Source organism: Salvia splendens, chromosome 2, assembly GCF_004379255.2.
Source record: "Salvia splendens isolate huo1 chromosome 2, SspV2, whole genome shotgun sequence".
Taxonomy (NCBI): Eukaryota; Viridiplantae; Streptophyta; class Magnoliopsida; order Lamiales; family Lamiaceae; genus Salvia; species Salvia splendens.
The window spans coordinates 27,856,378-27,869,656 of NC_056033.1; positions in this window are offsets into that span (position 1 = coordinate 27,856,378).

Genomic DNA, 13,279 nt, shown 5'->3' on the forward strand with positions numbered 1-13,279 from the left:
AGTATGCATGCTAAAAAGGCTCGAGATAGAGAAGAAGGATAACTGAGAAGATTAGCCGCAAGCAAGGGGGCAAAAGAGTCATTTCATGTATGAAGTCTACCCTAAAAATCAAGGGAGGCCTCCATATAAAAGGAAGCCACTTGGAGAGAGAAAAAAAAGGAATGAGTTCATCCACTCCTACACTTAGTTAGCAATCTCTCTTCGGTAGATCAATCCTTCAGCATTATCCTTCATATTCTCGTTCCTCGCCGACAGCCATGGTCACCTGAAGCTCATCAGTTCGCCGAAGTTCCACATCCCTTCGTTCCAGTCAGCGTGTTTCGTGGTGTTAACAGTTTCATCGCCCGGAGTGGCAAACAATCTTTATTTGCTTTCTTAGTTAATCGCAATTTGTTTTCTTACGTTTGATTTGTTGCACTTACAATATTTGCTTACTTGCAGTCTTAGTTGTGATCCAAACGTTTCTATGATATGAAGTTGTTTTTATGCATCGGTTCTTGTTTGATTTCGTTCTTTTCTGCCTAGATAGCTTTGATCTAATCGTTACGGTAATTTCCAGTGTTGAATCGCATGTTTTCATTTCTGTAGTTAATCTCCCTGAGTTTGCAAGTCTAGATAGCTGTTAGATTTTAGATCTGAAATGGTTAAGTGTGAAAGCCTAGTTTACGTGATTTCTGCCACCTTACATGTCACCCAGTAAGTTTAGTTGCAGTTTCGGTATTTGATCTTTTGATTTGAGGTTTTAATTGTATATATGCGTTCATGAAGTTGTTAATCTGTGTTTCTATGGTGATAATTCTGGATTCGCTGATCTGATTTGATTCATGTTGAAGAAGACAACATCTCCTTTCAACTTTTGGACCACTTTTGCTTTTTAACCACTTTTTACTTTTGTCCTTTACTTTTCTTTACTTTTCAGCTGTCACTTTTCTGATCTGTAGGCCTAGTCACCTAACTACCTCTTTTCCTCTGATATTCCGTTTAGCCTTTTATAGTAAACTCGTACTTTCCATATATTTCCTGAAACTTATGCTCCCCACTTTCCACGTACACAACTACGTGTCAATCATCTTTCTCCCCGCCTCCTAGTCAGTAGAGTAACATCTTAAATTCCAGCCTAGATAAAGTCTCAACCCAAAGCGTGGTAGCTAACCAAACCTTTCCAGAATTTCACCACAATTCCCAAAGCGCATCCATCTCTGTGGGATTCGACCTATACTAGTCAGTAGAAGTGGGTTGAGGAATTATTGATACCAGGTTCAGGCATAGCTGGGGTTCCATCCTGATCAGTAGGATACATCCTGTGCTCGACACGACACCTGACACAAACCTGCTCTTTCAAATGGCGCCGTTGCCGAGGATGAATGGTGTTATTAACTGTGATTGTGTGTGAAACTTTGGCGTACATATTGTGGATAATTTTTCTATTTCTTTTTATTTCAGTTTATGAGAAGCAGTTCGGCTCTTGACCAGTGGAGACCGAAGATACTTCAGCGAGGATCTATACTCGTAACCACTCGATCCGGCCTGTCGACAGCTTCGTCTGATTTAGGTTCGAGTAGTGACGAAGAACAAGACACCATAGAAGGAGGAATACCAGACAATCCAAGGCTACAGTTGGAAGGCAATCCATGGAGAATGGCTGACCACGATGATCACGATCCAGAGATCGGAACGCTGAATGCGCATACCGAAGGAGAACCACCGCAAGCTATAGTAGTCACCCCGGGGCAGACAGCATGTGATGTGAAGCCCCATGTTATGGCAATCCTGCCCACGTACTGTGGAAAGAGCTATGAAGGCCCTTACGAATTCCTTCATGAGTTCTGTAAGATTTGTAGGGCAGAGAGAAGGCCAGCAGGGGCGACCGAGGATGACTATAGATTGAAGGCTTTGCCGTTCGTCCAAAAAGGGAGGCTAACACCTGGTTCATGCGACTGCCCCCCAATTCCATTGAGAGTTGGGCAGATTTCAAGTCGGCATTCTTAGGGGAATTCTTCCCGTCATCAAAGACGAGCGCGCTTAAGAGAGAGATCACTAGTGTGAAACAGGGGTATGATGAACCCTTGAGTGACTATTGGGCGAAATATATGAGCCTCTTGGATGCATGTCCGAATCATCGTATGGCCGATATAGAAATACATCATACATTTTATGAGGGGATGAACAAGGCAACAAAGGACCTAGCAAACTCCTCGCCAGGAGGAAGTTTCATGCAGTTAAGGGTCAGTGAAGCTAAAAGAGTCCTAGGGAAGTTATTGAGTGCAAAGATGGAGTACGACAATTCAAGAGATGGTTACAGCAGAGAAAGGATTGCTAGTGCCTTGTCTACTGACCAGGAGCACAAGTTAGAGCAGAAGATGGATTTGAAAATGGATGAATTGAAGAAGACACTCCTTAGCGCGATCGAGAAGAACGCACCAACCACTTCCCCAACTAGGAACTACAAGGGTACAGAGCAGGGAAATCAAGGACCAGGCTATGATCAGCCTAAAGATTGCTTCAATATGGAGCAAGTCAATGCTGCGGGGTACTATAATTCTAATGGGAATTGGATCCAGGGAAGGCAGCGGGACGCACCATGGAGGGACCATCCGAACTTTCGATGGGGAGACGGGAACCATAATCAGAGCCAAGGTCAAGGTCAGAACCAATACAACCCCCACCCGAACCAGAATCCCAACCGTGGCCCAGCAAATCCTGACCACCAAGCCAACTGGTCAGGAAGGAACCAACAAACCCATAACCAGAACTCACAAAACCCGAACCCTGTTTATATACCACCCCACCAGAGAAACTTTCAAAATTACCAGAATCAGCCTAATCAGGGTCCACAACATCAGCAGAACCAAAACCAGTTCCAAAACCAAAACCAGAACCAATATCACCAAGACCAGTACAACCCTCCTGGCTATCTATGGAGGATATGATGGGAGTATAATCAGTACCCGCCTAACCAGAACCAGCAAAACTTCTAAAATTTTCAGCCCAACCAAAATTCCCAGTATAACCAGCTCCAAGGGCCAAATCAGTCCCAATATCCTAACAGGTCAAGACGATCTATGGAGGATATGATGGGAGAATTGCTTGCTTCGCAGCAGGGCATCAAGAGTGAGTTGCAGTCCAATAATGAAGTAGTGCAGGGGAAGTAGAATGCCTAGAAGGAGCATAAAGTGAACATTGATATGATGAATAGGCAGTTGGCCCAGCTGGCAAGTTCGATGGGTGAGTTAAAAAGAAATTCAGGGAAACTCCCGTCTACAGTCCATGTGCCTGGGAAAGCAAATGTGAGCAAGGTCACATTGCGGTCCGGTACTTCCTATGAGGGGCCCAAACCAAAGAAGTCCAGCGGGGAATCAAGTGGAGCAACATTACTGAGAGACGTTGTCTTGGAAGAGGAGCTACACAAACCTCTACCCCAAATGCAAGATCCATTTTTCTTGAGTGAGGAACCGTCGAGGAACAATGAAACCGGAAGCAGGCAGCCCAAGGTGGACTCATCTAAGGAAAAAGAACTGACGAAGGAAACTCCATCCCAAAATGTGCCCGAGAAAGACTCCGGGAAGGCTGTCGAGGAGCTGGTCGAAGAAGAGAAAGGGAAAAAGCCATTCCCTTATCGTTTCGTGACCAAGAGGAAGAAGGAAAACCCAGTGGATTACATGTCAATATTTGGGAAGCTGGATGTCACCATACCATTCCTCCAAGCGGTGAAGCTACCCCCGTTTGGAAAATTTATCAAAGAATTCATAGCCGAGAAAGCCCAGAAGGATGGGAAGATCATGGTGGAAGGGATAGCGTCAGCAATTGTGCAAGAAAAGCTACCACCCAAGAGAGCAGACCCAGGTATGTTCACTTTGCCCATAACTATAGGAGATGTAAAAATCGAGCATGCAATGTGTGATCTGGGAGCTTCTATAAATGTTATGCCATTGTCAGTTTATAATCGGCTGAAGGGAGTAACGTTATCTAGCACTAGGGTATTAATCCAACTGGCTGATAGGTCGTGTATGAGTCCTGAGGGAGTGTTAGAGAATGTGTTGGTGAGAGTACATGATTTTACTTATCCTGCTGACTTTTACGTGATCAAGATGGGTGAGTCTGAAGCTAGGGAGTCTAGCGGTATTTTATTAGGAAGGCCATTTCTTAGGACAGCCAAGACGATTGTAGATATGGCTGAGGGAACAATTTGTATTGATTTTCATGGAGAAAAGTTTACCTTTGATATCAATGAGGCCATGAAAAAGCCTATCGATTCTGAAAATCTATGCTATGTGGATGTAATTGACCCTCTAGTCCAAGATTTTCTTGAGACTGAATTATTGCAGGAAAAGCTACAAGCATTGGATGTATATGGGCAGGCTGATGTAGAGGCAGCTGCATGGTGTGACCTGATCAGTAGCCAAGGGTTAACTGATGAAGAGATAGAAGGAGCTATTAAGGACTTCTGCCAGCAATCAGAATTTATTGGAGCCGCAGGGGCTAAGCTACTAGTCAGAACATATGAACTCTCGGAGGGAAAATTAGAAAAGGAATGGGATGCTGCAAGAAACCCTCTCCCAGCAGACACACTTCCCCCACAAGTTGAATTGAAGAAGTTGCCAGCAACCCTGATGTATGCCTTTCTCGGGGAGGAAAACTTATATCTGGTGATAATAAGCAGTAGCCTGACAAAGGAGCAAGAAGCAAGGCTACTGACCGTTCTAGGCAGGAACATGAAAGCAATTGGATGGAGCCTTACAGATTTGGTGGGAATAAGCCCTGACGTCTGCATGCATCATATTAGGCTAGAAAAAGGGGCGAAGGCACATTGAGATTCGTAGAGAAAGGTGAATCCCAACATGCGGGAGGAAATATTGAAGGAAATCTTGAAGTTGTTGTCATTAGGGATTATCTATTCGGTGCCCGATAACGAGTGGGTCAGCCCTATGCACATGGTCCCCAAGAAGTCCGGGATTCAAGTGGTTCAAAATGAGAGAAATGAGCTGATACCGACAAGGCTAGTCACTGGTTGCGTATGTGCATAGACTACCGCAAGCTGAACGCCGCGACCAGGAAAGACCACTTCCCCCTACCGTTCATCGAACAGATGTTGGAGCGACTGGCTGGGAAGAAATACTTTTGTTTTTTGGATGGGTACAGCGGGTATTTTCAGATTTACGTGAATCCTGAAGACCAGGATAAAACTACCTTCACCTGCCCGTTTGGAACCTATGCGTTCAGACGCATGCCGTTCGGACTTTGCAACGCTCCGGGAACATTTCAGCGATGCATGATGAGCATATTTTCTGATCTAATTGAGGAGTGTATAGAAATATTCATGGATGACTTCACAGTCTACGATGGCTCTTTCGACTCATGCCTTCTTCATTTGGATGTAGTCTTGGAGAGGTGTCGAGCGAAGAGCCTAGTTTTGAATTTTGAGAAATGTCATTTCATGGTCACAGAGGGCATCGTCCTAGGGCATGTGGTGTCAGAGAGGGGTATCCAGGTGGATCAAGCCAAAGTGGACATCATTTCCAAACTACCTTTTCCTACTAACCAGAAGGAAAATAAGGGGTTTTCTGGGGCACGCGGGATTTTATCGCCGATTCATTAAAGACTTCGCCAAAATTGCCCAACCCCCCACCAGACTCCTCCAAAACGAAGTAGAATTCAATTTTGATGATCAATGCAAGGCTGCTTTCAACTTTCTCAAGGAAAAGCTGATATCCGCACTAATTATCCGGGCTCCTGATTGGGATCATCCGTTCAAAGTGATGTGTGATGCCAGCGATTATGCAGTAGGAGCGGTTCTGGGTCAGAAGATCAAGGGAAAAAGGTATGTGATCTTTTATGCATCTAAAAGGAGATGCATAAATAAGGTTGAAGGAGAAGGAGATGCTAGCCGTGGTTTATTCATTCGAGAGGTTTCGGCAGTACTTGTTGGGGTCAAGGGTCATCGTTTATACCATGGAGAAGGAGATGCTAGCCGTGGTTTATTCATTCGAGAGGTTTCGGCAGTACTTGTTGGGGTCAAGGGTCATCGTTTATACTGACCATGCAGCCATTAAGTATCTGGTTACCAAGAAAGAATCCAAACCCCGCTTAATCCGATGGGTACTCTTGTTACAAGAGTTCGATTGGGAGGTGGAAGACAAGAAGGGGGTTGAGAATAAGGTTGCGGATCATTTGAGCAGGATAGTGCAGGATGGAAATAGCGAGGATGTGAGAGATCGATTCCCGGAAGAACACTTGTATGAAGTTATTTTCACCGCCAGAAAAATTGACTGGGAAGAAGTGATGAAGCGTACTGGCCAGGATGTGACAGAAAGAGGAAAGGAAAAAGTAGGGGAGGAGCCATGGTATGCGGACCTAGCCAACTACCTCGTTTCAGGGGAGCTTCCAGAAGTGTCGAACGTCACCAAAGCTCAAAGAATGGAGATCAAGAGTGAGTCGAAATATTACTTTTGGGACGACCCGTATCTTTGGAGGGTAGGAGCTGATCAAGTGATAAGAAGATGCGTTCCTGACTGGGAGCAGAGGGACGTATTGACGCATTGTCACTCTCCCATTTGGAGGACATTTCGGTCCCTAGAAGACGGCAAGAAAAATTCTGGATAACGGATTTTATTGGCCAACCCTCAACAAAGATGCCTACGAGTTTTGTAGAGGTTGTGAGCGTTGTCAACTGACCGGTGGAATATCCGCGCGAGACGAAATGCCGCAAGTACCGATCATTGTTTGTGAGTTGTTCGACATATGGGGGATGGATTTCATGGGGCCATTTCCCTCGTCGTATGGGAACTTATATATCTTAGTTGCAGTTGACTACGTCTCCAAATGGGTAGAGGCGGCCACGAGCACGTGTGAAGCAAGGGAGGTAGCCAAGTTCCTCAAAAGTAACATTTTCAGTCGATTCGGAGTACCAAGAGCCATAATATCCGATCAAGGCACCCACTTCTGTAACCGCACCATCGAAGCCTTGATGAAGAAGTACGGTGTGCATCACAGACTATCAAGCCCCTACCACCCGCAAGCGAATGAGCAGGCAGAGATCTCTAACCGAGAGATAAAGAAGATTCTGGAGAAGACCGTAAATCCTTCCAGGAAGGACGGGAGCATGAGGTTAGAGGATGCTCTATGGGCATATCGCACAGCCTACAAAACCCCCATTGGAATGTCCCCGTACCGAATCGTTTTTGGAAAGATGTGCCACTTACCAGTGGGAATTGAGCACCGAGCATACTGGGCAGTACAACAAGTGAATATGGATGCTTCAGCCTGTGAAGAGGAAAGGAAGCTGCAGCTGCAGGAGTTAGAGGAACTCAGATTGGAGTCGTTTGATTCAGCCATGTGGTACAAAGAGCGAACCAAATTGTGGCACGACAGGAATCTGAAGACCAAGGATCTTCATGTTGGGCAGAAAGTACTACTCTTCCAGTCGAGGTTGAAGCTCATGCCTGGAAAACTCAAGTCTAAATGGACAGGGCCTTATGTCATCACCACACTCCGTTCTAATGGAGCAGTGGAGTTTTCAGGGAGTCTTCCTAACTCTGACAGGGCCTTATGTCATCACCACACTCCGTTCTAATGGAGCAGTGGAGTTTTCAGGGAGTCTTCCTAACTCTGAACCTTTTATTGTGAATGGGCATATGCTGAAGGTATTTAGGGCCAATAGTGATGTGGCTGTAGTGGATGAGATCCCAGTGCAACCACATACTCAGGTTTCATACTGACCGTTAGGATGGGGATTGGAATTCCACTGGGCTAGCTCCTTTTAGCGTAATGTACATATGCTGGCAAAGTAGAATTCCAATTTTCCTAAGGAAGATGTAAATATGGTACATATGTGGTAGTTAATTAATTTGAACCTTTGCATGCTAGTTAATTTAAGAAAACCCAAAAATATTTTTTTAGGACCTCAAATGTTAATTGGGAGTACGTACTGACCATCAGCTTTGCTGCAGCTTTGCAGGCGGGCAGCGACTGAAAAGAGGCGCGTGGTGCAGTGAAAGGATGGGCGACATCCAATCAGGAGACCGCTAGCTAAACCGTCCCTCACACTAACCAAAGCCAACCTAGAACCGCCTATCACCGGTTACAAACCCCAACTACCCCTTTTCCACCCCATAACTGAACCGTCTCTCCCATTTTTCATTTCACAAACCCTTAATTTTTCCATTTCTCTCTGCATTTTCCCACCATCACTCTACAAAAAAAACACCACCCACATTCACCTAAGAAATCACAGTTCTAAGCCATAGGAAAGAAAGCCTGGGCAAAGAAAGTAAAGGGCGAGAAATCTACTGCTCACCACATGGAAGAAACCCCAGAAGCGCAACCGCCCGTGGAAGCGCGACCTCCGAACCCGCCATCTCCGGCGCCAGTTCCTTAGGCGCCGACGATGATTTCTTTAGACCCCATGGCGGAGTTTCTGCGACTACAAGACCCTAATCGGGTCTGGACAGCGGCGTTGGCCGGTTTCAGTCAAATAGGGGGAGCAGGGGACGCGACCAGAGGAGCCCCATCTGAACCGAATGTGCAATCCATGGTACAACCTACTGTTTCCATTCCGATTTCCGCTGAAATTCCACCAGAAAGAAAATCTCCATCGGTAACCGTACTGCCAGAATCTTCAGAACCCTCCTAAACTTCACAACAAAGTGATTCGATGGAGGTTGACCCCATATCCGCCCATTACAATTCCGACTTAGATGAACGTGAAGCGAGGAAAAGCAGGGAACAGGGGAGCCTACAGGGAGACGATGAACCAGAGAAAATACCGGCGGCGGGGACCGTTTCTTAAATGAGACGGCCAAGAAACAAGGCCTAATGACGGATGACGAATACCAGGCGATTTTGGATGGAGTAAACCACCGGGAAGTTAGTACGAGAAGATGGAACAAGCGGCCATGGAGGCCAGGATGATGAACCCATGAGGACCGAGACAGAAGAAGAGAAACAAGAGGAAGGAGATGCTGAAGAGTCGGCAGAATCTGGGAACAAGCAGTCCGAGAATGAGGAGGAACAACCGAAAGAACCACCTGCACCACAACCTGCCCCGCGAAGGAGCAGGAGGAACAAGTGACCAACCATAATGACCAGTTAGTCTTCTTTTTATTTTCAGTTTTTAGTTTTTCGTATTTTAATTGTGTTTTGCTGTGTTTTTAGGTAGTAGAATCTGTGTAGTATGTGAGCAAACCCCTTTCATAACACTTAGCCTATACAATAATCTAAGTGTGAGAAGTAAAGGGTTTGCTATTTTTGGCGCATGTGTTTGTGTTTATGTTGTTTTCTTTCCGTGTACATGTACCTCACACTTAGCCTACTGTGTAGCCTAAGTGTGAGGAGTTTATGTATATATGTGTTTAGGTTTGATGGTTTCTGTTTAGATTTTAAACTCTCCCACTTAGCCTATTATATAGTCTAAGTATGAGAAGTTTTTAGTATAAGTATGTCTTGTTGTGTTTTGGTATGTCTGTGTGTCAGCCATACTGGCCATTACCTTTTTTCCACTTCACAGCCTTATCTGAGGGCAGACACTTGTGAAGTGGGAGGGGGGATGCAATGACCAGTATGACATATGTGTATATGTGTAGTCTGTGTTAAAGTGTTTGTGTAGTGTCTAGGTCTAGTTTTTTTATTTGATTGGGCTTAAAACTCAACTGTCTCGAACTGACGATGAGGGGAATTGAGGGAGATAGGACATGTTGGAAAATGGAAACCACCCCCCCTTAGTATCTCCTAGTCAGTATAGATGATGCGAGTATGAGAGAAAAGCCCACACTTAGAGCCCAAACACAAAAGCCCTCTTAAAATGTGAGTTAAAAGCCTAAAGTGGAACCACTTTCCACTAATTCAGAAAAGAAAAGAGTGGCTGCCACAAGGTGCCTAGGGTAAAGTGACCGCGTGTAGCAATACTGAAGGCAGTAGGAACCCCCCCCAAAAAAAGAAATATATATATATATATATATATATATAATATTTTCCAACCCTTAGAACCCCACTTTCTATCCATATATACCCAGATATAACCCCTACCCCCTGGAATTATGTGTGTGCAAGGCATGAGACAAGGAGGCAACTGGCCAGAAGGACATACAATAAAGAAACCAACTGGTGCGAAAAGAATATAGAGGCTAGGAGAAAATGACCAGGAAGAGATTCCAGGCCCCAAAAAGATAAGAAGGAATAAGGGTGGCGAAGCCACATAAGAAAATGAGAAAATGCGAAGAAAATGGTCGAAAATACTTGACCACAAAAAGAATGAGAAGGAATAAGGGTGGCGAAGCCACAAGACGCTACTGACTAGTTGGGAAGCAACTTCGAAAAAAGTCCAGCCAAGCATAAGTGGCAGCCGAAAGCCTGAGCGCACACAGTTCCCCGCATCAGAATAAAGTAATGGTTTTTGAACCTTAGAGCCTTAGGAACAACCACCCCAAACACTATAACCCAATAGCCCCGTTACAAGCCTAAAAGACCTTCAGTAGCCGCACGTGAGATCTAAGTCCGAAGCATCTGTGGTTCAGCGCTATGAGAGAATACAGTCCTAACACCCCCAGTGAGGAGTGAGCGACTGAGAGAATCCAGTGTTAAGCCGAGAGTGTGGGTGATCTTGACAAGCGGATGTACTGACTGGGAAGGAAAAGGGGGGGGCGGCGGAAATTCAAGGCTGTCTAAGGCCGGATTGCACCTGATCCCAAGGGGAGAGATGGTTGAAAATATAGCCCAATTGAGTTGTGTTAATGTGTTTAACTGTCTTCAGTTCTGTTTATGTGTATGTGTCTGTGCTTATGTGTTTTTCTTTGCGCCATAGTTTAGGGACTAGGTTAGGATAGGGTCGGTCAAGGGAGTAAGCAAGCTAGAATTCGACTTACTTGGTTTTGTTGTTCTTTACGCTTGAGGACAAGCATGTGGTAAGTGTGAGCAATTTGATAAGTCGTATTCTAGGCCATGGTTACTGGTCAGTATAATGTGCATAATTGGAATATATCTGCAAAACAGTTACTAAAGTGTGCAGGGAAGTGTTCTAGCCAGTGTGGGAATGTTAGGAGAATTCAGGTGAGAAGGGCGTCAGGATGTTGTTATCCTGACCAGTATGCATGCTAAAAAGGCTCGAGATGGAGAAAAAGGATAGCTGGGAAGATTAGCCGCAAGCAAGGGGGCAAAAGAGTCATTTCATGTGTGAAGTCTACCCTAAAAATCAAGGGAGGCCTCCCTATAAAAGGAAGCCACTTGGAGAGAGAAAAAAAAGGAATGAGTTCATCCACTCCTACACTTAGTTAGCAATCTCTCTTCGGTAGATCAATCCTTCAGCATTATCCTTCATATTCTCGTTCCTTGCCGACAGCCATGGTCACCTGAAGCTCATCAGTTCGCCGGAGTTCCACATCCCTTCGTTCCAGTCAGCGTGTTTCGTAGTGTTAACAGTTTCATCGCACGGAGTGGCAAACAATCTTTATTTGCTTTCTTAGTTAATCGCACTTTGTTTTCTTACGTTTGATTTGTTGCACTTTCAATATTTGCTTACTTGCAGTCTTAGTTGTGATCTAAATGTTTCTATGATATGAAGTTGTTTTTGTGCATCGGTTCTTGTTTGATTTCATTCTTTTCTGCCTAGATAGCTTAGATCTAATCGTTACGGTAATTTCCAGTGTTGAATCGCATGTTTTCATTTCTGTAGTTAATCTCCCTGAGTTTGTAAGTCTAGATAGCTGTTAGGTTTTAGATTTGAAATGGTTAAGTGTGAAAGCCTAGTTTACGTGATTTCTGCCACCTTACATGTCACCCAGTAAGTTTAGTTACAGTTTCGGTATTTGATCTTTTGATTTGAGGTTTTAATTGTAGATCTGTGCTCATGAAGTTGTTAATCTGTGTTTCTATGGTGATTCTGGATTCGCTGATCTGATTTGATTCATGTTGAAGAAGACAACATCTCCATCCAACTTTTGGACCACTTTTACTTTTTAACCACTTTTTACTTTTGTCCTTTACTTTTCAGCTGTCACTTTTCAGATCTGTAGGCCTAGTCACCTAACTACATCTTTCCCTCTGATATTCCGTTTAGCCTTTTATAGTAAACTTGTACTTTCCATATATTTCCTGAAACCTATGCTCCTCACTTTCCACGTACACAGCTACGTGTCAATCATCTTTCTCCCCGCATCCTAGTCAGTAGAGTAACATCTTAAATTCCATCCTAGATAAAGTCTCAACCCAAAGCGTGGTAGCTAACCAAACCTTTCCAGAATTTCACCACAATTCCCAAAGCGCATTCATCTCTGTGGGATCCGACCCTTACGTCCACTATACTAGTCAGTAGAAGTGGGTTGAGGAATTATTGATACCAGGTTCAGGCATAGCTGGGGTTCCATCCTGATCAGTAGGATACATCCTGTTCTCGACACGACACCTGACACAAACCTGCTCTTTCACCTTGCTTACCTATTTGGCTTGATCGGAGGAATTGGCCTATTCTTCTTCATCGGGGAAGTAGTCTTGGTCGGGTTGTACTACTTGATTATCCCAATCCGGTTCTTGGTCTCTAATTTCGGCGGAGCACCAATCATCAAGTAACATGGTGGCTTCCATGTTTTTCCCGGTGAGTCTACTTCTTCTGTCGTCCAATACGTTGGCTCCAACACTAAAGGCGGACTCGACAGCGACAGTGGAAGTCGGAACCGAAAAGATCTCCTTGGCCATTGATGCAAGGATGGGAAAATCTTTCTCGTGTGATCCCCACCAATCTAGGACGTCGATTTTTTTGGGGAACGAGACCTCCTTCTTCCTCATTGAATGAAAAGTGTGAGTCAAAATATAAATCTAACTCACTTACCGAATTTGCCGTCCTTCCTCCGCTGCTGAAGCCGTATAGGTCCGCCAATTGAGATTGGGCGTTAGGGTCATCAACTTGGAAGAAGCCAAAGTTATGTGTTTGATGGGGGGGTCTAGGTCTCAGTTGGTGGGTACTGTTGTACTTGGCTTCATAATCGTGAAATAGAGCCCGCAAGTTGAACTCAAAACTTCTTTGCAGGGTTGGGAGGTGGGGGAGGGTTATTTGGAATGTTTGGGCTAGGTTTATGTAGTTGTCGTCGTCCTCGTCATTCGATTGCAAAGCTCAGAGTGGTTCAAAATCAATAGAAGCCAAATTGTTGTAATAAAATTCTAAAATTTTTAAAGTACCAACTAGTTTCCATTTTGGATCCAAAACTTTTGCAAGCAAAAAAACCGCTGGGATCTCATTAAAATACTTGAGCCATTTTTCAACCATGTAATATAAAACACACATTAATTCAAGATT